Source organism: Enoplosus armatus, chromosome 18 (genome assembly GCF_043641665.1).
Source record: "Enoplosus armatus isolate fEnoArm2 chromosome 18, fEnoArm2.hap1, whole genome shotgun sequence".
NCBI classification, from domain to species: Eukaryota; Metazoa; Chordata; class Actinopteri; order Centrarchiformes; family Enoplosidae; genus Enoplosus; species Enoplosus armatus.
In genome coordinates this window covers 5127223-5154720 of record NC_092197.1, presented here as the reverse complement: position 1 = coordinate 5154720, position 27498 = coordinate 5127223, and positions in this window count along the sequence as shown.

The window sequence follows — 27498 nt, the reverse complement described above, 5'->3', positions numbered from 1 at the left end:
GTTCCAGGTGGATAACTAGCAGATGTTGGGGCCCCATACTGATAAGACTCATTATAGTTTGGGAGTCTCCCTTGGAATGTGGGAGTTATACGATAGAGGTCTCTTGTCCTTGACCCCTAGACTGCTGTCCAAATAACTCGTATATCATAGGTTTTGGGGTACTGAGGGACACTAGGGAAAGATAAGTTTATAGATTTATGAGTTATAATAGGACCCTATGTATGCCTAAATGTATAAAGGACGAGGTTGAACAGTGTTCGAGGCAGCAGTACTGATTCGGCTACGGGTGCTGTACAGGTCAAGATGCGCATGCCTGTTGATCCTGATCTTTGATGCAAATAAAGAATATTATGTGAAAAGTCAGTATCAGCGGAGTCTCCTTCCATCATCGAATCATCGCCTACATCTGGGGAATGAAGAAGAAATTGACGACATTGGCTAACTGATGAGGTTCTTCTGGCTTGATCGATAAAGATAGCTGTGTATCATCCGCATAGCAATGAAAATGTATGGAGTGTTTTCTAATGATATCTCCTAAAGGAAGCATACATAAGGTGAATAGTATTGGTCCAAGCACAGAACCTTGTGGAACTCCATGACTGACTTTGGCGTACATGGAGGATTCATCGTTAACATGTACAAACTGAGATCGATCTGATAAATACGACTTAAACCAGCTTAGTGCGGTTCCTTTGATGCCAATTAAATGTTCCAGTCTCTGTAATAGGATATGATGGTCAATGGTGTCGAATGCAGCACTAAGGTCTAACAAAACAAGTATAGAGACAAGTCCTTTGTCTGATGCAGTTAGAAGGTCATTTGTAACTTTCACCAGTGCTGTCTCCGTGCTATGATGAGCTCTGAAACCTGACTGAAAGTCCTCAAGCAACTTATTGTCATGTAGAAAATCACACAGCTGGTTGGCGACTGCTTTCTCAAGAATCTTGGAGGGAAAGGGAAGGTTAGATATAGGTCTATAGTTGGCTAAAATCTCTGGATCAAGAGTGGGCTTTTTAAGAAGAGGTTTAATTACAGCTACTTTAAAGGACTGTGGTACGTAGCCTGTTAATAAAGACAGATTGATCATGTCTAGTAAAGAAGTGCTGACTAAAGGTAAAACCTCTTTACGCAGCCAGGTTGGGATGGGGTCTAAGAGACATGTTGATGGCTTAGATGAAGAAATGGTTTTAGTAATTTGGTGAAGGTCAATGGGAGAAAAGCAATCTAAATATATATCAGGTTTTACAGCTGTTTCTGAGATTCCTGTGTTTGAAGGTAAGGTACCACCTGAAGACAGGAGGTGATCAATTCTGTCTCTAATAGTTTTTTAGCCCTAACCCTAACCCATTTTATCATTAAAGAAGCTCATGAAGTCATTACTGCTGAGGGTTATAGGAATACATGGCTCAATAGAGCTGTGACTCTCTGTCAGCCTGGCTACAGTGCTGAAGAGAAACCTGGGGTTGTTCTTGTTCTCTTCTATTAATGATGAGTAAGAGGCTGCTCTGGCTTTACAAAGGGCCTTCCTATAAGTTCTAAGACTATCTTGCCAAATTAAACGTGATTCCTCCAGTTTGGTGGAGCGCCATTTCCTTTCAAGTTTCTGCACTCTTTGCTTTAATTTGACTTGCTTTGTTTTATTATCTTCTTTTTAAGAGGGGCAATGGAGTCAAGTGTCGATCGCATTGAGCCTGCAGCACTGTCAACAAGATCGTCCATTTGGGAGGGACAAAGGTTAGCATAGGAGTCCTCAGTTTTATTGAGACATGGCATTGAATTAAATGCCAATGGAATCACTTCCTTAAATTTAGCTACAGCACTATCAGATAGATATCTGATGTAGACCTTTTTGCCTAATGTGTAGTCCAGTAATAGCAATTCAAAAGTTATTAAATAATGGTCCAATAACAAAGGATTCTGTGGAAAGACTATTAGATGTTCAATTTCAAGTCCATATGTCCAGGTCGAGGGTGATTAAAACAGTGAGTGGGTTTCTGTACCCTCTGACAGAAGCCGATCGAATCCAATAAAGAGATAAATGCAGTACCAAGGCTATCCTTATCAACGTCCACATGAATATTAAAATCACCTACCAAATGACTTTGTCTGTTTTAAGGACTAAACCTGATAAAAACTCTGAGAATTCAGATAAAAATTCAGAGTATGGACCTGGAGCGCGATAGACTATAACGAATAAAACTGGCTTCAGTGTTTTCCAGGTTGGGAGTGAGAGACTCAAAACGAGGCTTTCGAATGAGTTATAATCCAGTTTAGGTCTAGAGTTCATCAACAGGCTTGAGTCAAAAATGGCTGCAACTCCACCTCCTCGGCCGGTGCCTCGAGGGATGTGAGTATTAGTATGACTGGAGGGAGTGGATTCATTCAGGCTGACATACTCTTCATGACACAGCCAGGTTTCTGTCAGACACAGTAGATCAATATGATTCTCTGATATTAGCTCGTTTACTAATACAGCTTTGGATGACAGAGATCTGATGTTTAACAGTCCACACTTAATTTCCCTATTGTTTTGGCCTATAGCAGTGGTGGTCTTAATTTTTATTAAGGTTTTATTAATGACTCCTCTCCTGTTTATTTTTGATTGAATTCATTTCAGTGGTCGGGGGGCAGACACAGTCATTATGGGGTTTTGGGTGGGTAACTGCTCTAATGGAAGCGCAGAGAAGCGTGTAGGACTGCGACTCTGCCTCCTGGTCTGGACTCTGGGTTGTCACGGTTTTGGTTCACTAATAAAGTCGGTCAGATTTCTAGATATGAGAGCCGCTCCATCCAAAGTGGGATGAATGTCGTCTCTCTTCACCAGACCAGGTCTCCTCCAGAAACTCCACCAATTATCTACGAAGCCCACATCGTTTGCTGGACACCACCTTGACAGCCAGCGGTTGAATGATGACATGCGGCTAAACATATCATCACTGGTCAGATTGGATAGGGGCCCAGAGAAAACTGCGGAGTCCAACATAGTTTTTGCAAACGTACACACTGACTCCACGTTAATTTTTGTGACCTCCGATTGGTGTAATCGGGAGTCATTACCGCCGACGTGAATAACAATCTTACTGTATTTACGCTTATCCTTAGCCAGCACTTTTAAATTTGATTCAATGTCGCCCGCTCTGTCCGCAGGAATACATTTCACTTTGGTCGCTGGTGTCGCTAACCTCACGTTTCTGACTATGGAGCTGTCAATTACCAGAATCTGCTTCTCAGCGGGTGTGTCGCTGAGCGGGGAGAACCTGTTAGAAACATGAATGGAACTTCTACACGTACGAACGTATACACATTTTCTCAAGGTACAGAAATTCTTTCATGCATTATGTTTAACCATTCTCGAGGGGAATGTGACTACTGACGTTCATAAAGGCAAAAAGGTGAACATAATGTACCCTGAGCTGAGAAATAAAATCTAATTCCTCCAGCTTGTGTTTTAAGGCAGCGACTTTGTGCCATCAAGGTCCTGTCATATCCTATCAAAAGCCATGCATAGTGATCTTCCCTTGTGAATACAGCGGCATGCATGGCCTGACTTTTCAAGTTCTACCTGACTCTACACACATAACATGGTCAACTTCACACAAACTGTGTGTTTAGACATGCCTGTGAAGAAGGTTTTAGTGTGTAATTCGATTTTTATTACAGACGATGTTCGATCCCATTGCCCAGGCATGCATTTCACCCAATCACAAGATCGATTAATTTATAGGCCTGTACAGTACCTTTCATTTCTTCTCACCCCAGTAATATTGATGTTTTCAGTATCCCTGACTGAGATTGCATACAAAGCAATGAATGGAACTTCTATACAGTTTTTAGAGTATACACATTTTCTCAAGGTACAGACATTCTTTCATGCATTATGTTTAACCATTCTTTGAACATTTTCATGCAGAAAAGAAATGCTTTTCCACCCTGCCACAGCTTTTAGTTTCCATGAAATTCAGAGTCATGCTGACTCTTTTGTTGCTGTCGACCCTGCAGAGTTCAGAGAGAAAACCATTACCATTTCTGCGTCTTGTGTTGACTACATGTTAGCTTTTTGATGACAATGTACAGTATTGTCCTCTTTAGCTTGGGGGCAAAATATACTAGATAACATTACTAGCCTTCCATGAGTTGACGATATGCTTGATGGGTTACTGATTTTCACTTCACTTTTAACTATTTAAGTGGCAATATGGATTAACCAGTATTCATAAAGACTTCATAAAGAAGAATTTGCACATGAAGGATGTGAGATTGCATCATATTTTGCATATTTCACATCTTCCATATCTTCCTGTCCATGCATAACCCTGAATGCGATCAAGTTCTGTCATCGTTAGCACCTCAATTCTCGTTGATGCATCATCTTGTACAATTTCCCCCCGGGGATCAATAAAGTATTTCTGATTCTGATTCTGATAATGTTGTTCAGAGAAGCGAGGAGGCTTCCAGAGGTGCTTGGGAGAAAGTTACACGTGAGCATCCAATGTGGATGATCCTTTCATTGAATTCATTATCTAGTTAAAATTATTAGATGTGTTAATTGGTCTGTTAATATTTTTTATTATTATTAAAAGGAAGAAAAAAGGTATTTGGAGAAATAACAGAAATTCTCCTCAGTCGGCTCGAGAGGTGTGTCGGTGTCTGTATTTGATTGACAGCAGCTGGCAGCCTGCCAGAATGTCAGTGTTACACCTAAGGGAACATTAAGGGACAAAGTAAACAGCGCTGCAGCCTACATGTCATGTCAGACAGCATGTTGTTAGTGGTATTGAAGAGTAAGGACCACACTGGACCAAAGTGATATTTGCAGGTATGTTTACATGCTGCCTAATGTGCTGCAGCTGAGCAGCTAATTAACTATTGAGCTTGCAAACTGATGTTAGCAGTGCATTTTTCCCTGGTGAATGTTTGTCTAAGGTTCACAAGGCGTGTGTTCATGTTTGTAAGTTAGATCAGAAGGAGACTTTAGCAACAAAGCTAATGTGGTTGATATTAAAAGCCTGTGGTCCTGCTGTCTGGCTGACCATCTGATCTACCGATACCAGAACACTGACATTACTGTTTTATGCAAGGCTTGACTGGCCGCATCGAAATAAGGTCCCCAGCTACATATATTGATACCAGAACAATATTCTGTCAAATTAATGGAAAACCAGGGGGCACCATCATGAAACCAAAAAGTATAAAATAAAAAAAAAGATTTCTCAAAGGAGAACACAGTACAAGTCTTTTACAGAGCAGACAAAAAAAGTTAAATTAAATGTTTTAATTTGACTTTAATAAGTAAACATTAAACATTTAGTGTAACTTAAGCGACATTGATCTTGGGAAGGTTGCTGTATATTGTAATGAAAGGCTTGGCATCATACTTGTGTGAGAGAACTGTAAAAATGCTCAACTAAGGAAATTATAGCAAATGCAACATTGCAGTATGTGAGACGAGGGTCAATCAAACAATCCCTGAATGTTAAAAGATATTATTGCCTTTGTTGATGATGCGTAGTCATTTTATTGCGCTTACTTACATCATAACTACCATGAGACTGATGAGACTCGACTGATGTCACAGAGCTTGGACAGCTCTCGGTACCGCACCAAGATTAAGGCCAGTGGGATTTAAATGTAGCAGAGAGAATTAAATTACATCATTTATTTTTTTCCCATTAAAAAAGGAATTTCAAGTCATTAAAGCTGCCATTCTTGAGGAAACGCCATCCATGAATTCAAACTCTAGTGACATCGCCATTTGTCCCTTTATAGGGGAAAAGCTTGTTACTGGTCCCTGGGCTGATAATAATAGAGCTGACACAGCTTCAACAGCAGTCTCATCTTGTATTTCCTCTCTCTGCATGACCTAGGAATGACTTCACAGTTTCTGGCAAATACCTCTTTTCTTTGCTCTGTTTTGAGAGAGCACTTATCTCTATTTAATTTGCCACAGAAACGTCTTCCGCTCTTTCATACTCCTCCTTTGTCACTTCAGCTTCTCTGCATATCATGCCAAGCAGAGTTCAGCCTGTTCTTTACTGCCTATGCTGCTGTTAGAATAGCTTGTTGTCGTTCTGTTTAAAGAAAATGCAAATGACAGACCAGTAATGGATTCTTGTGTACAGCCTTCCTAGTCTTCCTTTGAGTGCATTCAAGTACACATTTAGCATATGGACTTCAAACAGCACAAACACAATGTAGATGCTTCCTCTTTTGAGAACAGCATACAGCAGCGAATCTGACAAGTCGTGTTGGTCCCAGTAATGTGGCTGAATCTGCTGCAAATCTTCATTCATGGATCAGCTCACACATGAAGTGAAGAAAAAAAGAGTCGGTACAGCTCAGTATATGAATTTGCATGAGGAAGATGGAAGACTCCAGCCCATGCTGAGCCATGTCACGGATACATATGATGGATGAGTCATATGGTATGTGTTCATAATTTCCTCATTTGTTTCCAGGCATCAACGCTCACCTACAGAGCCCTCTCTCCATCTGTAGCATGCTGTTGAATGTCATCCGTATCGTTTCCTCTGAACCATGTTTACTGAATGACTGACCGTGGTGTTGAAGGTTATCTGCACAGTTTGAATCTATGATGAGCATGCTTTATCCTGTGTTCACTGTGTTTCTGTGAAGGGATGTTTTCCTGAAAGATTCAAATGCAGCACTATAAAATATATTTTTCACATCCGGAGCGCAATTTGTCACTTTCATCTACAATACTAATCGATAGCAAAAGCACCAGGGGTATCAGTGTTGGTGTTGCAGTGTTTGGGTATGTCATAATTACATTTGTAAGCACAAATGTGTGTCTGCTGATAAAAAAACATTTCATTAGTCATTCAAGGTTAGGCAGATAGAGAAGAGGCAAAGGAAAGATGGAGATAAAGAGATTTTTGAAAGAAAATGTTGCTCTTGCTCTGTATTCATATAGATTTTTTTTACTGCTTGCTCCTTTTTCTTGAAACCACAGAGATCTCATCAGTCTCAGTTGCAGATTACAGCTTCCCTCCCTCATCATTTGCATAGCCTTCATCCGCCACATGACTGAATAAAAAAGGGTGAAGGAAGCTTTTCTAGCAACACACCCCTTATCATTTATTAAATAAACGAGTACTGATGCGGCTTCTGATGCAGCTCCCTATTAAGATGAATCGTCCTGGTCTCTCCGGACCCGTGCCTGTTGGAATAGGATATACCCACATGTATTACTGAAGTTAATATTTTCAATATTGACATGTTCGCTGTTAACGTTGTTTGAATTGAATTTACCTGGGGTGGATCGTGAGAGGTTATCTGGCTGATATTAAAGCCTTGCCCTTGGATCAACATATCTGGGAGGTTTCGAGGAGATTGGAGTAATGCGCGTCCCCTTCTACAGGGAAGTGACCTGAGGCGAGAGAGTTTGGCTGAGGCAATAAGGCAGAAAATCTAATATGGTGGCATGGGCTGTCCCACTGGGCTAAGCTCTCTCAAACAGCAGAGGTAGGCATCTCGCTCTGTGTGTGTCTCCTCTTTTTTCCTCCTTCCTCTCCTGCCTTTCTCCCCTCTTTTCCTTCATCAGGCTCATACACTCGCCAGCGCATGCTCGCACATACATAAAGTGATAAGCTGTGAGTCCTGTCTAGCTATGACCTTAACCTCATTGCAGAGTTTATTGGGCAGCTTCACCAGAGAAGTAACCTCATTTTGCCTGGAGGAATACAGAGTCAGCTATTTGTTTGGCTGCTTGCACACTTCCAACACCCCTATACCCCTCTGTCTTTTCCCACTGTCCACCCCCACCTCTGTCCACCCATTTGTTTTCCCAATATATCAACCCACCACCCACCCCTGGGCATATATATATACACACACACACACACACACACACACACATCTACAGATGGTTTAGTGGCTTGCTGTGCACTGACGGATATGGTTCAATAGCTTTAGGCCAAAGAATAACATTGTCAACTTTCTGCTGAATTGCAGACGTAACGTCCATACACAGCACAGCGGCGACCACTGATGGTGTGGAATTGGCTGCACTCATGAACAGGTAAAGGCCAATTGCAGCAAAGCCTGTGAAATGGCATGACTGAGCACAAAGGAGAGAGGAAAGAAACAGCAAAATATTTGTATTTATTATTCTGTCTTTGTAAATGTACAGAAAGAACAAAATAATCTTGTGCCATGTTTACTTTCATTTTGTGTTTTATCTTATCCACCTGTCGCTCATCAGTTGTTTTTTGGGGGGTCCACTTTCTTTTTTTATTCCATTCTTCCTTCTGTTACTCACCCAAAGTGTCTGAGTACAAGGACAGGTCCCATGACAGATTATTCATGTCCAGTCATGAACAGACTTTCCTACAGACGGAGAATTACAGGCTTATTTCCATACTTTTCTACATCTCTCCCACTCTCTCCACTAACTTCCTCATCCTGCACAGCTGACTGCACAGTGAACTCCCGGGTCCTCCAGGGGCACAAGTCCAACACCTCAGCCTGCCCACTCTGGCACTCAGGTGCCTTGCACACTTGCTGTACAGAATACCGATATCATACTTGATGTGGGGAAAGAACAGAGATGTTTACCGAGAGCTTCTGGGTGATGTGCACAGAAAAAGAAACCAGTACTCACTGCACATGGATAATATATATCAGCTGTGAGTGATTGATTAGTGATGGGACTTTTTCTTTGACTTCTTCCTCCTCTCACCCTCTCTCTCTGATTGTCTGTATGTGTTTGTGTTTTTGTCTGCCCATCAAAACTGTCCTCTTCCAATTGGTCTTTTGTTCAACCACTTTAAATTGTCTTTTTTTTTTTTTTTTTCTCTGCAACCTCCTGTGGCTGTTCAAATATTGACATGTCTCAACTGCAGAAGTAGCTTGGTATCATTAGAGTGCTGGGAGAGGTCGGGTGGGTATTTGGTGGTACGTAGCATCTGACTTTGACACTTTCTTTCCCTAACCAAGAAGTTTTAGTCGTCAAAACCTGGCCAATCCTTAACCATGGCAGACACTCATATGAATAATTCTTGAAATGATCATGAGGGTAATTTTGGAAAACAATAACGAACAATCTATTTTGTCAAGTTTGGAGCACTTGTTGGTTAATCACATCCTTTGTCTCTCTGTTTTTGTCTATTTTCTTTTCCACGGCCTTAACTGCTCTTGGAAGAATGGACATTCAATCAAGTAGAATCATCAATTCAGGAGTGTAAGTTGTTTGTAATACGCTCTCATTAGCTTCAACAGTTCAAGCGGGTGATTAAAAAAAAGAAACAACAACTTCAACTCCACTAAATTACTGACTATATTATCATCTTGAATTTGGGTGGTGTGGGACGGGGTGCGAGAGTGACTTTATAAAGTACCTATTGAGGCACACAATGGCCTCATCCATCTTCTTTGCTTTCCTTTCAGCTCTGATTAAATGAGTGTGATGGATCTCGCCATCATTAGGGAGACTGAGGGCTGGCGGATTGGAACCATCACAAATCAGCTTTATGTGGGAAGAGCATGGAGTGGCAGTGACAGCTTTACAGCTCCTGTGATATTAATGGAGTGGACCATTTTACATTGCATGGCCCTGCAGCCCTTTTCACATCAGATGTATGGTAACCAGGGGTCATTATAGATCGCTAAGCTCCAAGTTCTGGGTATTTCCATTGGTGTCCTGTACCGTAAAGTCAGCACATTACTGGTTATCTCAAAGGGTGTTACTATTCAGTATTCTCATTCTGAATTCTTTATGTTAATGCTGACCTCGGACCTAGGGCCTCAAGGTGTGAATTATATCTAATAGTAGTGTGCATAACAAATCTTTGCGTATAATTAAAAAAAAAATGTTTCTATGTTTCTTGGAGTTCAAGTTTTCCGCAACTATTATAAAGGCACTAATGAGAATATGGTTCACCAGTGGCGTGAAATTGTGAGCTGTGGTAAAACACAAAGAGGAGTCCATGTTTTTTCAAAATACAAGTCAACTAGAGTGTCATTTTACCACAGATGGTGTTCCCTCCACGGGTTTTCCTCACCCCAGTTTCGCACAGTTGATGCATGCCGTTTCCATCCAAATGCTTAACTCACAGTGGAAAACACCTTTGTTCTAAAGTATAAGAAAGAGGTCAGGCAACTCGCACACCCTGAGAATCACATTCAGGATTACATTCAAAATCTCTCTCAAAGTCTCTCCCTGTGTAATTTAACAGCAAGATGCCATTGTTGCTGTGACTACCACAATAGGTAGGTGTTCATCTAGCTGAGGACACTGGCGTTAATGCGGGTTGCTTTGGGAGAAATAAGAAAAAAATATATACTTTCACTCAGCTGATGTAAAGGTGTCAAACTGGTTCTCCAAATGTGACACATTTCTCTTTTCTGCAGAAGCTTTTATCTCCCAGCTTTCTCACGATTCCACACTGTTTGATCTATAATGCAATATATATTTTGAGTTTTTATCTTATTATGATATACAGTAACTTCCAAAAGTTGTATCAAAAGCACAGACACATTATCTTTTTTTACTGTCTACTGTGTTGTTCCTGTGTAGAAGACATTGAATTTAAATATAGGGACTCGTGGCTTAATCATGTGAAACAGTATTTCACATGTGATGAATTCAGGCTTGTGGTCATTTCATGTGTAATAAAAAGACTAAAGATTACATAGGTACATGTATTTTTTGTACACTTAACATGGTTATGTGATATTTCACATGTAAAAACATGAATTTCATGTGCTTTTGCAATGTAGTGTTATAGCACACAATTTTGTTTTTGGTAGTATGTTCACGTGGCAAGATAATAAATACTGATTCTATAATTTGTTCCTTTACCAACAATTTATCCATTAATCACAACATACTGTATGCAGAATGCGTTTCACCTCTATTACCACATTATCATCCTCTTGATATGAAAAAGCTAATTGAAAGAAAGGAAGTTGGAGGTGTATTTGCTTAGTTTTGTATAAGCTAGGTAATTTGTGCACACACAAATAACCCACAGCAACTATACAATTTATATCCCTCATTAAAATACTTCAGCTTGAAATATTCCTTTAGTTGCAAAAAGCCATCAACAAGCATGAAGATACACAGTGAAGTATTGTTGTCATTAGCAGCAGGGATAGAGGAGGCAGAGAAGCTGACAGATTCACCAGACCTGGAGTGGAGGTCACCTTTCTTGGGGGAAAATGGCATTACAGCTGCAGTAAATTCAGGCAGATTGTTCTCAAGTGAGCGAGCCAGGGAAAGCAATATTAGAGCAGCAGAAAAACAAAAACAAAAGTAAGCCAATAGGAGACACAGTGGGGTGTCAGGCTTTTGCTTTCAGAAATGAGTTATATCCAAACCATAGGCAGCCACTGAATACTGAATAGAAGACACGCAGAGCCCCATGCCTGCAGTATACGACTTCCAACGATGTGAAGTGTTCCCTAAATCTGTGTTTATTTGTGTGTGTATTCCTTTGATATGTGTGAATCATAAAACAATGTCTCTATGTGAGACCTCTCTGGCAGAATTTTCCTAGTGTGAAAATCCATCCACCCAATATGAGCTAACATTTTACTCATTAATGTCTTTAGAGGCTTGCACCAGAATGCCAAACAGCCTGCAGAATGTGTCTTTGTATGAAGATGACAGCATTTGCAGTGTTGTTTGTGTCTGTGTGCGGGTTGGTTTGTTTGTTTGTTTGTTTGTTTGTTTTTTTGTTTGTTTGTGTGTTTGGTTTTGCCATGTGTTTTTTTTTTTCATCCTTTTGTGTGTTTTGACATCCACATCGCACACACTCAGTTGAGGGACTGACTCTAATCTACACTCTGTTGTCGGTAAGTTATTCTTTGCAGTGCAGCTATTCATAAATATTCAGTGATTTGTCACCAATGAAATTCTGATTAAAAGGAAAGTCCATGAAAAGCATGGTAATGTCACAGAATGTGGTATCCTCTACTAAACAGAGCGAGAAAACTATCAAAAACATCAATATTTGGTTAAGTTAGAATAAAATCAATTGTTTACATTTTGTAAGCAACTGCAGAACAAATGCTTTTTGGTAAATACGATATTGATAACAAGACTAAAAGCCTGCAGCCATGGTTGCGACTCTGTGAGGCTCAAAGCCTAAGGAACAGTGGTTCTTTGAGCTAGATAGCAATGTCAGCATGCTAACCTGCTAACAATGACAATGTTTAGCAGGTAAAATGTTCACCACATGCTACCACGTTCACTATCTTAGTTTCACGTGTTAGCATGTTAACATTTGCTAATTCGCTCTAAACAGAAAGAGCAGCCGATGCTGATGGGACTGTGATTAGTTTTCAAGTATTTGGTTATTAACCAAAGTATTGAACAAACTAGAATTTTGATCTGAAGATGTGGCTAGAGGAAAAGTGAACCGATCACCAAAGTTATTACAATTCATCCTGAGAGGGATATAAATGTCTGTACCAACTTTCATGGCAATCCATCCAACAGTTGTCAAGGCATTTCACTAAAAAACAAAAATGTCAACCTCATGGTGGCGCTAGAAGAAAAGCCAGGGGATCACCAAAGGATTCATCCTGGTGGAATCAATGAATGTCTGAATTAAATTACATGGCCACCGAACTAAGGGTTGTTGATATATTTCAGTCTGGACCGTGGTGGACTGACCAATATTGTCGTTCCAAGAGCCATGCCGCTAGCAGGCTCTGTCTGTAATCACAGAACTAGTGCTATATAGTACTAGCCAACTATGCAACAGTTAAACTATGAAGCCATTGTTTAGTTTTCTACTGGATTCAACATCCAAAAGGGCTGGAAATCTCAGCAACTGCATCCAACGCTCACACTGACATACATAAAGTTAAATAATGACCATTAAATCTTTCATCATGGATGTGGCATGAGAATATTGTATTGAGATAGACTTGTAGTCCTCTAAGACTTATAACTAAAATAAAACTTTTATTATCAACTAACCAACGCGTGTGTTTGAGTGCATGGGCAGCCAATGCTGTGCTACACTGACATAGACACCACACAACAGGTTTGGCACATCCGACCAATCCACCTACTAAACAGAAGGTGAGAGACTGCACAGCCAACACATGCAGATCCTAAAGCATCAGCTCTGTATGCCTCCTGCACAACAAATCTCTCACGCCCACTGGTCTCCTCTGAGTTCTGAACATGAAGCTGGAGACCTGAACACCAGACAGTCAGGAATAAATTTCCTCTCCACACCATTCTTCCTGCAAAGCAGAATGTGGGAGGGTAGTAAGCCAACAAAGGCAGGCCTAGTCAATGCTGCACATATGTCCTCCTCACGTTCCACTGATCTGGCCTGTTGATGCCAACAGGGATGGTCCTTGCCTGCCAAAATGTAAGCTTGATATGCCATCGCAAAGACAGCGGGCAAGCCTATGTTTAGACTGAGGACTTAGCATGTGTTCGCATACTGTCGTCCTCTACTCTAATGTTGAGAAAGCCAGAGATGGTGATGTTTATTTGAAAATGGTAAAACCAGTAGCAAACCATTGCATTTGACAGTGTTTCATTTTCTTTTCAGGAAAGTCCCAAAGAAAGGGGTATTGTATCCAAACCAACCGTCAATGTAGGCAGCCTTCTTCATGGGAGGGAGTTGTTAAGGTCAGCTGAAAAGCATTGCGTTATCTTGTTAGAGAACAAAGACAAGGCCACCAAGCACCATCTTTGTTGTCCTCCAGACAGGACCGGTGAGACTTTCAAGGGCAGTGGGGCAGCGCTTGGTGGAACTGCCACCACATGGCATCACTGTCATCACAGCACAGCACACCACATGAGATTGCTGGAAGTCATCCCACCACTGCTGGCATCTTGCCACCGCCAGACGGCTGGTGTTGTTGTTGATGAGCGAGACGAAACACTGCCAGTGTAGGTCAACCTTGCTGACCATGCCAGGGCAAGAACAGCACAAGATTATCCTGATTGGATCAGCGTGCAGATGGGGAATTATCAGCTCACAAATATGCAAGAAAGATTGGCTAAGCCTATAGAGTCCATCCACCCATTTTCCACAGCTTACTCTTTCTGGATCACAATGGCAGCAAATGATTCCCAATGTCCTTCTCTCCACCTACACTCTCCACCTTTTCCCGGGAGATCCCGAGACGTTCCAAGGCAGGAAGGATTTGTAATCTCCCCAGTATTTTCAATCTCTGCCCCAAAGAGTCTCCACCAGGTTGAACGTTCCCAGAATACCCCCTGATCAGATGAATGAACTACTTCCACCTGCTCTTTCCAACTGTAAGCTGCAGTTCTACTCCTTCTGGTGTCTGAGCTACTCACACTGCTGTGTTGAAATTTCACCCATGGATGCAGATTTACAGCAAAACTGCTTTAGTTAATAAAAAAAATCATTCAAAAAGCAGCTGCTTCAATATGACTGTCACCTCTTATACAACACGGATGCTTTCTTTGGCATTTTCTTTGTTCACCCCAATGCAAACTCAATAAAAAAGACTTTTTCCAGCAAACTTGCAGAGCCACTAGAGTAGGACAACCCTTGGTATTTCTGCTGCAGCGGATTTCAAGTGAACTAAGACGGAGGCTGTCACCACTAAAGGTATTAGCAGAATGTGATTTGGTATTTTCTGCTTTATGGGCCCCCTGCACTGTTATCTGGCAGTGGAACAGAGGACTTGGGGCTGTCATTTTGCATGGCATCAGCAGAGACACTGAGCAGATAGTGTCAGCGCTGGGAGATCACAGGTAGAAAGGGGTCTTTTCCTCTGGGATGGGGAGATGGTAATAAGACAGCATTAGAGAGACAGGAAAATACAGTCCGACAACTAGAACTTATCTGTACTGCCACTAGCTCACTATGTATACTATATAACATATAAGAAAAGAGAGATGTTTTGTAACAGAACCAAATTTGTGCTGCTAAAGCCAGGGAACCAATTTCCTGTACAGATTATAACCTCCTATCCATCCTCCGTATACAGCTATTCTTTAGATGTCATTTGCACCCATTACATAATGTTCTTAAACTGTTCTGTATTCCCCGTAGACTTACATAATATTCTGACCTTGGATTGCATTTACAATTCGAAAATATAATTATAATACACGCAAGTGTACAGGAAATTTGAATGGAGACGAAAGTAAATGCAGTGAAGTAGAAAATATAAAACATCAGATGAGGAAAGACAGTGAGGAAATAAAGAATGGGTCATAAAAAGCTAAAAAGAAGTCGATACAAAAAAAGACAAAGAGTGCTGGATCTGTCCTTGTGAATGTGGATAGAACATTCATATCAAATATTTACTGACAGAATATTTTACAACATTCAGTCTGCATCTTCCAACATAATAGGCCTTAAGGCAGTGACTTAATACACAACTTAAACTTTTCTGAATATAAACAATTTACTGTTAGGTTCTTTTTCCTTAATTTTATCTAGTCAAGTATCTCTACATTCTGATTTGTGGCTCTTGACAGATTGGACCTTGTTTGTTTGACTGCAGAAATGTCAGACAGAAAACAGCCAAATGTCACTGCCAGACTTCCAGCTAGCAATCTATCTCTCTGTCTGTGTGTCTCTCTCTGTCTCACGCACACACACACACACACACACGAGTATTTCATATTTACACTGAAGTCATCCCAAGACTGCTCTCTTGAGAAAGCATGTTTCTTAATCCACCTGCAGAGGAGAAATCAATAGTGTTTTGGTCACCCACGCTGAAAAAGATTGTGAACACTGTCTCATCTGTCCAGTTACGCAACTAAATTGTTCCATGGTATTAATCCAAATATGGCAGACCATGGGGTTGGTGGAACAATGTGTAGCTCAACAAAGTTTAGATTTCTTTTTAAGAAGCTTTCTTTTTATTTATATAATAGATGGATTTAAAGGGACGCTCCACCAATTCTGCACCATAGACTGTATATAAAGATGGACGACATGACAGCTCCCCGAAAGTAATGCCAAAACATCTTGATTGCCCCCTGGTGGCTGGCTGCACTATAGGTCATAAACACCGCCCCCTCCATGTTAGCGGCTCCACTCGGCGTTCACCACTGCGCAGACTCTCCAAATAACGTCACCCGCACAAGATGGCAGCGGCCGTTAATTTGGCTTCATATTTGTACAGCGGGAGGAGGTGGAATACTCGTCGTCCATCTTTATGTACAGTCTATGTTCTGCACAGTCATGAGGAGTACAACTCACTCCTCAGTGACAGTTACAAAATGACGTCTGTGGCTCTGGAGGAGCTTTGTCAAATTGGAGAAAATAACCCAGATGATGTCACGGTGATGTCATCAGCGTTGTTTCAGCTTGGGTTTAGAGATAAGTACAACAGAAAGCCTACATTACAAACTGGGGGCATGGAGTTTGAATGACATGGTTGATGACCAGACAGGGAGGGTCTATGAAAGACAGTATCACGTTGCATTATGGGAAATGCAGGATCCAGAACTTTTTGAAGCACCATGTTAGCGGATGGGACAAAAATAATCTAAGTACATGTCAAATACATTCTTCCCAAAGCTGGTTTCTGTCATTTTAGGTAGTTGTTATCACGCTGATGTATGTTCAAATATTCATTTTTCAAGTTTGGTTTTAATTAGTTATATGATGCTGTAAAAAGTGGGTGTGATGCTGGGTCGGGCGGGACCTCGATACCGCGGCTCCACCCCCCAATCACCACTGTGCAGGCTCTGGCTCCAAATGATGTCACCAGCGCAAGATGGCAGCGGCCGTATCCAGGATACTTTAGCTTCATTTTTATAGAGTGGGAGGAAGTGGAGATGTGTCATCCATCTTTATATATAGTCTATACACTTTACCTAAAAGTCAGGATATCATGGCCTCTTTTGTCCTGATTTTGGTTGGATTTTTTTAATCGGTCTCTCGCAATCCAACTTTATGAAAGTTCAATTCTAAATCGCTGGAGTGACCCTTTAATCCAAATATCATGGTTGGTAGCAGACAGGAAACAAGGCATTGGTGAAACAATGTTTAAAAGTTTTGGATTTGTTTCACAAAATTAATCTCCAGCATCTTTTTATATATTTAAAAGAATTCTATAATCGGATATCACAGTTGTGAGCCGAGAAGAATGATAAATGGGCACACACCGCAAATACGCTGCAAGTGTATCTCTGTATCAATGTTAGGAGTCTGTGCAGAACACTTGTGCCTTTTGGCTGTACACACCAACTGCACCATATAATCTAAACAGCACTTGACCCAGTATACCCTTAGTTTTACAGTGTTAGAAAAATAAAACATACTGCAAACTAAATTTGTATCTGCCAATGTTTATCTCCTGGATGATATTTAAAATTTGGAGCATGAATGAATGTGGTCAAATGTGTGTGATTGTGACTCCTGTCACACAGAAGCTTTTCTCTCACTATATTTTGTCTCTCATTTTCTCTCATTTATGTCCTCGGTTGTTGTGAGGTATCCATCTTTTCTTGCAGCATTCCACATCTGCTCAAAACATCAAAATACAACACAATAACAGTAATAAGAACATTAACACAACATTAAGATCTCTCTCTCTCTCTCTCTCTCTCTCTCTCTCTCTCTCTCTCTCTCTCTCTCTCTCTCTCTGTGTACCATGCTCAAGGTAGACAGCCATGTAAATGAAGAGGCATGAGCCTAGGATGATGCTTTGATGCTGGTGATTCATTCTTATGAAGAGATGTCAACCCATCAGTGTTACTGAATGAATGAACCTGCCATGTGTGTTTTTCCCCGCACATGGCAGGATGGGCAAGACTTAAACCCTGTTGAGTGTGAGAGCCCGGATGTGTATTGATAGTCTGCAGTACACAGTAGACATTATGGCTAATCATTTGTGTGTTAGTCACAGAACAACAGGACATCACAATTCAGTGTTTTTCTGCTTTTCCTTTGAAGACCTATACAGCTCTGGACATTGAACTGCCAAAACACTGGATTTGCACAAGACTGAACAGACTCAACAGGTAACTTGTGTGCTTTGTATGGCTATCGATTGTTTTGTGGCGCATGTAGCACCACAGCACCATGAGTATGGTCAAATGGGTCTTGGAAGTCCCCCATGGTTATAATTTTTCAGTTCTTTCTTTTCCTCAGTCCGTCTACTCATGCCCTCCTCTCCCCTTCTGCTTCTCTTTCTGCCTGTTGGGAAGCTCCAGCCACTAAGTGCCGTGGCACAATAAAAAAAGTTGAGTTGATTTTTTCATGTCTTTTATGATGCTACCCCATTAAATGAGAAACAGTGTTAATTTCTAGCAGGGCTCATTTTGGCACAACTCAATTCCCCACAGTCTCACAACAGAGTTGGGATTTTGGCAGTTGGCGTTTTGCTTCTCTCATCAGTGACAGACACACAAAGCCATTGCTGCATCTGAGAAAGTCAACAGCTACAGAAGGACCATCCGAGCCTCCCGAGGAACAATATTCATAATTATATGACTTTGGTCCAATAACAACAGTCAGTGCCAATGCAGGAAGTAGTGTGATGTTTGTGGTTGAACGCAGGTTAGTTCCTATTTAGCCTTGATGAACAAAAGTTTCTTTCAGGAATCTGAATTTTATTTAAAGCCACTAAGATTTCTGACTTTGGCTCCCATCGTTTGTAGTGTCAAAGAAGACACTGTGGCAGGCAGCAATGCATGCCACAACATGCAGTCAAAAAGATTTCTGAGATTTCTGAGTTCTGTTTGAAAGGTAAATTTGACCTACACATTTTTTCCACGTTATGCAACAAGATAGTATAGCTTACTGTGTTAAATGCTGAGCTTAAATCTCAAACCGCATAAAATGAACAGTCATGGTCTCATTTTCAAAAGGTACGGCATTAGTAACCTTGACAAGGGCAGTCTCAACACTGTGGCTTTGAATTTGAAACATTCTAAAGGTGAACCTGCTAGCAAAGCCTTCACAATTTATTGGTATGTAGTTATTTTGAATGTTTGAGTTACAGCCTGTCTTTTTAAATGAAGGTGGATTCAGGCATATTTGATGTAAGAAGAGAAGGACCCTTCAGAGCTATTGAAGTAGCATCTAACTGGCAGGCAGAAGATTTAATTTAAACTAGCATTTATTGTTCTTTTTACAACTTGGGGGCAGTGGAACAAGCTGTAAGCCCAACAGTGACATATTATCACCTCATTAAGTTGTTAGGGCGAATGTGTTAGCAAACTGTTTCCTATTTACACATGTGGCAAACAAGGTGCAACATCAGCACTTATTAGATAGATCAACTTTTCAATGTTCTTTCTTCTTCTTCTTGATACTTGAAGTGTGGATGAGGATGAGGTTTATACATTCTGAAGTTCATCAACCATCTTTCTTTACTGGCAGAGTCATAGCACAGGACCTCAGCCATAGATTGAACTAGAGTGACTATAGACTATAGAGTGATCTACAAGTGGGGGTCCTTAAATCCTTTATGAACAGACACAGAGACATCAATCGTTGTAACTTCACTCAGAGTTATAGGCATCCCAAGGAAAGCCTAGTCATGTGCGGGCCCCTACAGTATCTGGCCCCTTTTGTAGAAAAACTGTAAAGACTCAATTAGAAAAATCAGTGATGAGCAAAACGGAGAGCTGACATATATGTGTGTATATATATATATATATATATATATATATATATATAAGTTCCTAACATCAGAATGCAATTATGCTGTAGAAGTAAGTGGTGTGAATAAGTAAGGATGTTGTTAAAAAAACACTATTCCATTTCAGTGTGAGTTCTGTAACAAAAACGACAGGAAGACATCTCTGTATGACAGGTCTGAAACTCTGAATGCAGGAGAACTTAACTTTAACTTTTACAAATTGAAAAACAGATTTCGTGAACAGCCATGCGTGGCTAACATAGCCCATGTTTCCCTACTGTAAACGGACATAGTGGAAGGTATTATTGCTAAATGCAAATTGAAGATAATTAGTGTTGTGTATATTTGTGTCACATTTGATTTGCTAGGACTGTATATAAGTACGCTATTGTGCAACGTGACTATGCTGTACACTACCAGCTTATGGAAATGCATCTGACTCTACTGGTCCTCACTATGTTTGTGATGAGGTTCCCTCAGGACCCATATGAAACCACGCCTTCCACATTTGCTTTCTGTGTCCCGCTTGTCTCTCCTGATCCATCTACGACTCGCATCGGTGCTCTATATGGTCTCTCCATGGGAGCAGTGATAATATCACTGACTCTGTAGCTAACTGCTAGTTTGACTTGACAACATTTAAGTGGCAATAAGACATACAGTAGTGGTGCATTTTGCTCTGCTTAAGACTAAAGACTTAACGTTAGCCAAGATGGTTTAATTGCCCAGAAAGAACTCAGTAATTGGGAGTAGAACAGCTACATGTTGAACCATGAACCTGTTGCTTTGAGCCCTGCTTATATGTGTTGCACACATGGATGGAAATGACTGTTTATGCTTATAATAGCTGTCAGCTTTCCCTATAGGGTCTTGCTTGATTTCACTTTAACTTCTACTCATGGGTTTCGTTCAGCCATGGGGGAACTCTTTAACAATGAAATATGTTCTTGACCTTTTGAACTTCAACGTCTTTTCCTTGTGATACTATTTGTCTCAGTAAAAACTAAGCATTGGCATACTTACCCTAAACATTCAATTCGTGTCTTTTCTGCTTCCGTTTCCTCTTCCGTTCTGTGTTACCATTTTCAACGACAAACAGAATTGGGAAGGTGGGTGTTAGAATGCAAATTTACCATCAGCATTAATTAGTTCACACATAATTTTTCTGCTGTGGGTAAAAGGGTTATTTATATGGTAGTCGCTAAAATAAATGTCTACTTGCCTTTGCTATGTTTTGCCTTGGTTAAAATGACTAACAGTCGACACTTAGTACAGTTGTGTTTTAACACATAATGACAAGATGTACAAGTGTAGATGAGCAGAGGATTGCTGAGTACCACGCTGCCAATCTCGCAGAGGTGAAGTAAACTAAGGATAAAAATGGCATGTCTTCCCCTTTCATGTTTGTCTGATATTCTGATGAAATAATACATGCTCAGAAAATGTCTACTGACCACTTAGCATGCAGGCGGAGCTGCCCTGCTGCACAGAGCTCAGCATAACAACCTATCTGGGATCTGAGTAACAAGGCTGTGGACTGTGTGCTGTTTTACTGAATACACTGTGGCTATTTGTTAAATAATCAAGTACATGAGTTCATTTGTGTTTGGGAATACTAATGATTATGTAATGCTCATTTGCTTTACAAAGTTGCATTTGTCACAGAAATGGTCATATGGTACAAACTAAGACAAACGCTGTTGACCTCCACTCCTCCACCCGCCCAATAACAAATCCCAGTTTAACCCTTTATCAGTTATTACTGACTGAAGATAAGGAGCACCCCCCCCCCACACACACACTTTTTTTTTCTACCCGCTGGCTATCCTTGCTCACCTGCACACCTGTCTTCACTGTTCCAGGTAGAGCTGAGACTGATGCAAGCGCCTTCTCCACAGACTTGGGCAAAGCATGTCTTCAGGCAAGATATCACAACCTGATATCACTAGCCTCCACCCTCTCTTTATGCCATACAGTTTTCAGGACTGCAGACTTTTCTACTGTAAACTTTGGGAAACTCAAGGAAATCCCATGAACAATATACAGTATACAGTCAGAGCTGGGATTTGTTCATTTTTATGTATTATAAATAATATATTTATAAAAATATAATATAAATAAAATATTTATCAGATATGAAAGTATCTAGTAAAGTATATAGAATACCTACAACCTATAACCCAGTGTACACTGTGGCCGCATCGGTGGGCCGCTGGACCTTCAAAAAATCCATAAAGTTTTTATCATCTGTCTCTTTACCAGCCTCTGTGTTCCTGTTATTCAGGGTGCGCATGAGACATGAGAGCGTGCTGCGTGCGTGTTTCCGGGACTGGGATCACTGGCCAATCACAACCAAGTTAGTTAAAATTGGGGTTACGTCATAGGCTCCGCAGTGGCCGACTCCGCCGTTACTATTGTGAATGTAAAATGAATCAGTAAAAATGTAAGATTTGTGCCGTTTTATTTTCTATAAAAGATAATAAAAGAAGTAACAATAACATTTCCTGGAGTGTTAGTTATCTTAAAACATGACACAGAATGTGATAAATATTTGCATATTTTTTGTGTAGGTTATGGTTGCAATAAATACATGTCTAATTACATTTACACCTCCACTCTTCCCAGTGGATAAGTCCAGGGTTGAATTTCTTTCCCAGTACACCCCTGACTTCAGGAAACACTGTGGTCATTGGGTCAGTCTCTTGCGTGATTTAGTGATGTGGTGAGAAAAGTTTGTCCCAGCCATGATTTGCCAACTTCTTTCATTCATGGATTAGTTTAGTAGTTTTGCTACTTTTCCAGCTCTCCCACTCTCAAACCGCCATCCCTTCAAATGTCAGAGAACGCCTGCCTGCTGCATGGCGCTGCCTCTTGGGTAGCGTTTGTGTTTTTCATCTAAAACTAATAATAACGAGACAGGCCCTTGGAGGCACTTTGTAATTTTTCTTCCCTTTTTCCTTTTCACAGATCACTACGTTTCTTTTTATACCGCTGCACATAAAAACCCTATTATAGGCCAGTCAGGGAGTACTGCCATCTCTAATTTTTACTTGGATAGTGATTTTATTCCAGTTTTATGTCATGATATTTGCAACAAAGATTTTTCTGTTCAAGAGGCTGTGAAACCTGCTGCTTTTCGTGACAAGGAAGTTGAAATCTCCAACACTCTCGTTAAATAAAGAATGTTTGTGTGTAGGTTTCATGTTTTTCTTCCTGCTTTTTTTTTTTTTTTTTTTACTTGAGACCTCGCTCAAACTTAGTTTCCAAAATAAAATCATAGGAAATAAGGCTTGCTATCAGATTTGCAGAATCTGTCCCTTGTTTTTCAGTCCGAGCTTCAGTAAACAGTGGTGAGTGGTCGAATAAGTTCAGGTGTCATAAAGAATCACTGATATGTTTGACACTGGGTCAGTTGATTTGCTCTGCTCTATATAGAATGCATCGGGAAAAGCAATAGGTTTTCATTATTATAGACATTGATTTTCAATACGTGCGATGCCCATGAGAAGGGGGTGGCAGGAATTCTCAGGTCCACTTGATATTATTAACTGCCCCCCCCCACCCCCACCCCAACTGTTATTACCTGGATCACTGCAGTCAGCAAAATGTTTTGACAAGTGATGAGATTGAGTGGGTGGAATGAGCCACTGATGGACAGACGTGCAAGAGGGAAAATGAAACACTGTTGATACGTTCTGTTTGCAATTTGTCCTTACTAGCAAGGTTTCCCGGATTATTTTAAGGCTTGAGTGAAAATCAATGAACTCATTGTATATCAGGAGTCCATATATCTAAACGAGAGAAACTGGAAAAGCAATATTCTCTCTATGTAGCAAAGTCTCCTGTGTGATGCAGTTAGCAATGACAACAAAACTAATGGTCCTCTGAAGTCAATCCCAATGGGTTTGGAGTAGGCCAAGCACATGAATCAAATGCTATACTTGGTGCCCAGCTATTTCCTTAGAGTGTGAAGTACATCCTCACTTCATTACTCAAAGCCAATGACTTACATTCATTCATTACATAGCCTACATTACAGGTTGATTATCTGAGGCATTAATAACACATGGAGCTTGATTTAAGTTAAATATGATTGATCTAGCAAGTAGAAAGCATATACACGTATTAAAATTATAAAAATCTTCATGATTGGACTGTCTAGAGTCATACAAGCACTATGTGAAGATGGACGTAAGCTGATGGATACCTTTTATGTACGTGACTGGATCATATACATTTCCGTAGGCAGCGCTGATGGCAGTATGTATTTTTTCACATCCCAGTGTACACAGTAATGAGTGGTTGTGTGAGAGTGTACAGGAACCGACACATTTCAAATGTAGTCCATGCAGGTGTGTGGCACTCAGAAGAAACCCTTAGAGAGAGAAATCGGACAACGCAGCACAGAGAGCACATCTCAGAGCAGCTCGTCTGTCTTCATTGTGTCAGATGGGAGAAGCAGGCCACCGGGCCACAGCACAAACACAGAACAGGGGTCATGTGGACAACGGTGGAAAAAACTAAAGAACACCACTTACCTTGCCTGGATTTTGATCCACAGCTTACTGCCGTCTTGTTGGTTTCTGGTGTTGTTGTCTCTCTCTTGCCAGGCTGCTCTAACAAATAAGCTAACTGATGCAATAGGAAAACCTTTTAAAGGTTTTTCCCCCTCTCCACCCATGCAGTTACACACTAATGGATCTATTTTCCAGCTAAGAGCATATCTTACCTAATGTCCTACACAGGATTAATAAACAATTTATGACTATCAAGTCTTCAAAAAGACTGATAGGCAGGTTTTTGTACAGGATTTGAGAGCTGAAATGTTTTGTTTTTTTCAAATGAAATAATAGAAGTCTATCACTATATTAGGTGCTTGTTTTTAAAAAAAAAACATGCGTATTAATGTTTACGATACCTTTTCAGTTTTGTTATGCATTTGTATCTTGTTACTCTGAAGTAAATCACCATGGCGATTCATTTACAATTATATCACCAATGCTTTCTCTTAGAAGATAAATGCTCTGAAATTAGATGTGGAATTCCTTCAGATATTGAAGAGCTAGCAGTGTTGGCAAATGAAACTTACAGTAGTTTGAAAGCCAACAGGGCATACTCTTGTACAATTCATAGTTTCTGAAGATTCATATCTGTGAAATAACCAAATTATTGATACTCTTTAATACCTCTACGACCTGGAGATAACACAGATCCAGCAAGAAACTCCTGGAAAGGGGAGCAGAGATTGAATCTCCGCTGGCAATCCCTGTGCAACTTTTACACACAATCAGCTGACTGGCTCTTTGCCAAGACATCGCAGAGAATTGAGCAGAATTGGAGAGTGGTGAAATATTTGGTGGCAGAGAGTGTTGTCTGTGAGTCTCTAGGTGTGTGCAAGCTATGAACGTGTTCTTCACATTCCAGGAGGATGATTTTGTGTTTGTGACTCCCTGTTTCCCTGGCCATCTGTTGGTCTATTCCCTCTCTCATCTATATGGATAACAAGACATGCATTAGAATAACTAATACAACAGGCCTCATATGGTGTGTGTGCACTAACAAGGTGGTACAGATTGCAGGGAGATTCTTAGAGGTTATGCTCTGCTGAGGGTTAAGGCCATGCTGCGGACTGTCCGAGCTACATTAGCAACATGAAATAATGGTTTATTATACAGTCTTGTGGGAGGTCATGCATAACCTGCTCGAGCCTAAAGAAATGCCTTTTCGCCTTTAAATAGAGCATGTTTGACCTGTTTTTTCTAGCAGCAAATATATCAACTTTTTAAACAGGTATACTGTAAGTCGCATTTTTTCTTACTGTCAACGTCTGCAGGTGCAAAGTACACAAGAGACAAACTATTGGCCCATGGCAGGAGGCTGTAGTAGCGCTCGTCCCACAGAGAAGGAGATAGATGGAGGAGTAGTTGTTGGGAGATTCCTCAGTGGATCCTCCAGTGGTGAAATATAATGGAGGGGCAGGGCTGGGCTGTGGGAAGCAGTCCCTTAGGATGAACTCTATGCTAAAATGGAGAGATCTGAAGTGTTCTCATCCTGAGGGAAAGGCTGTCCACATCCAGATGTTGAGTGCAAAGTTGATGATTGATGCCTGGAGGGAGCGTCGTGATTGTAAATGTGCACACACACACACTTAATATGTATGTGTTAGTCAGGGATTCTCACTAAATATTTCAAAGGACCAAGAGAGAAAACAAAGGGAAAATGGATATCAGAATCTGGAGCAGTAGTCCCAGAAGAGACACCGAAGGAGCCCCCTTCTCCCAGTTACAACAGAAATAAAATCGTTTGATCTCTGCCGCTCCTGCTTCTATTGTTATCTGCTGTAAACCTCCACCCTCCCTACTATACTGATTATAGTACTGTGAAACTGTGGAGGCCAACAAATATGTGCAGATAAATAGGCAGAGCAAATATGTTTACTAATGCAACCTGCAAAATACTTGATACCACCAGGGACGCACTGCTAATTTGTAGCATTTTTATACACCTTCCCTCTTTAATTAGCACTTTTGGAGAACAGCCTCCCCCCTATCACCACCACCGCGTAGTCACACACACCTGACTTTGCCTGGCTTCTCAAAGCATTTGTAACTACCAACAATAGCCACTTCATCCTTTTAATCAGGAACCTTGTTTAGCCAAGCACATATTCCATTAGTTAAATAAGTGTGTTGTGATTTCATTATGGTCCAATAGCAACTAGAAATGTGCGTGGTGCAGTCTGAATGCTGCGGCTGGAGGGATATCCACATTTTGTTTCATGTGACAACATCATTTGAGAAGTAGAGCAGACTAATTTAAAAAAAAAAAAAAAAAAACATCCTTTTTCCTCTTTTTTTTAACCATGCAATCAATCCATGTTGCACCTCGCTGAGACTGGCTCAGACGTGTGACTGGTGTTATGGAACTAAAAATGACATCTATCCATTCCAGATTTGGCTGCATGTTTGGTCTGGCTGGTTTTTATTTTTTGCACTTCCCAGGTTACCGTACACCTTCTGCTACATACTCCCCAAAAAGACGCTCTGCAGGGTTTGATATTGATCCATTATGTTTTGACAAAGCCTGTTTTGATTAGAGACTGTCTAACACCTCATCAGTATTGGCTGCATCATCTGAACCACAGCAAACCAGTCCCAGGCGCTTAATCGATACAACACCTAAGATATTGACCAGGTCTTTAGTTTAGACCACTTCCTAATGGGTCAGGACACCTGTGTTTGCTGTACCTTGCAGATTGGGTAGTTCATCCACGATGATAAACATCCTTATCAGTTTCTGGTCTCACATGTACACACAAACGTGCACATGCAGCGTCCTCTTAAGCTGGTCATTTCCTTATCTCTACATTGCATGAACCAACCCATTCATTAGCATTGATTTCCCTTTGAATGACTATAAAAAAATGGTCCTCTGTACACCCCTTCTCTCCATTTCTTATTCTCTTTCCCTCCTTGTTCTGTCCTAACCTTCCCCGCTCGGCCTGTCCTCTGGCTCGAAAGGGATGCCTCCTTCTGGACGCTACAGTAGGTGAACTGTTGTTAATTGCTCACAGCAGTTGGAGGTTATCGGCTGGCTGGCAGTGAAGGTCTGAATAATAAGTTGAGCTGAATAAGGCCCAGGTGGAAAACAATTAACACAGGAAAGAAGCTGTTGCTTTCTGACCGGAGAGGATGAAGTATAAAGGCTCAGTAAAACAAATACAGGTTTGAGCCCAAAAGCACGACTCAGGCCAGGCTGGTAGAATAAAAAATTCAAGTTTAGACTCGAGGTCGAAAACAGTCAAAAGTCAAAACCAGGCAGGCAGGGTAGATGAGGTAAACTTATCCAATAGGGGATCAGGGTAGCAAAAGGTAGGCAGGGGGTTATAACAGGCAGACAGGTAGGCAGAGAAAATGGCTGGAT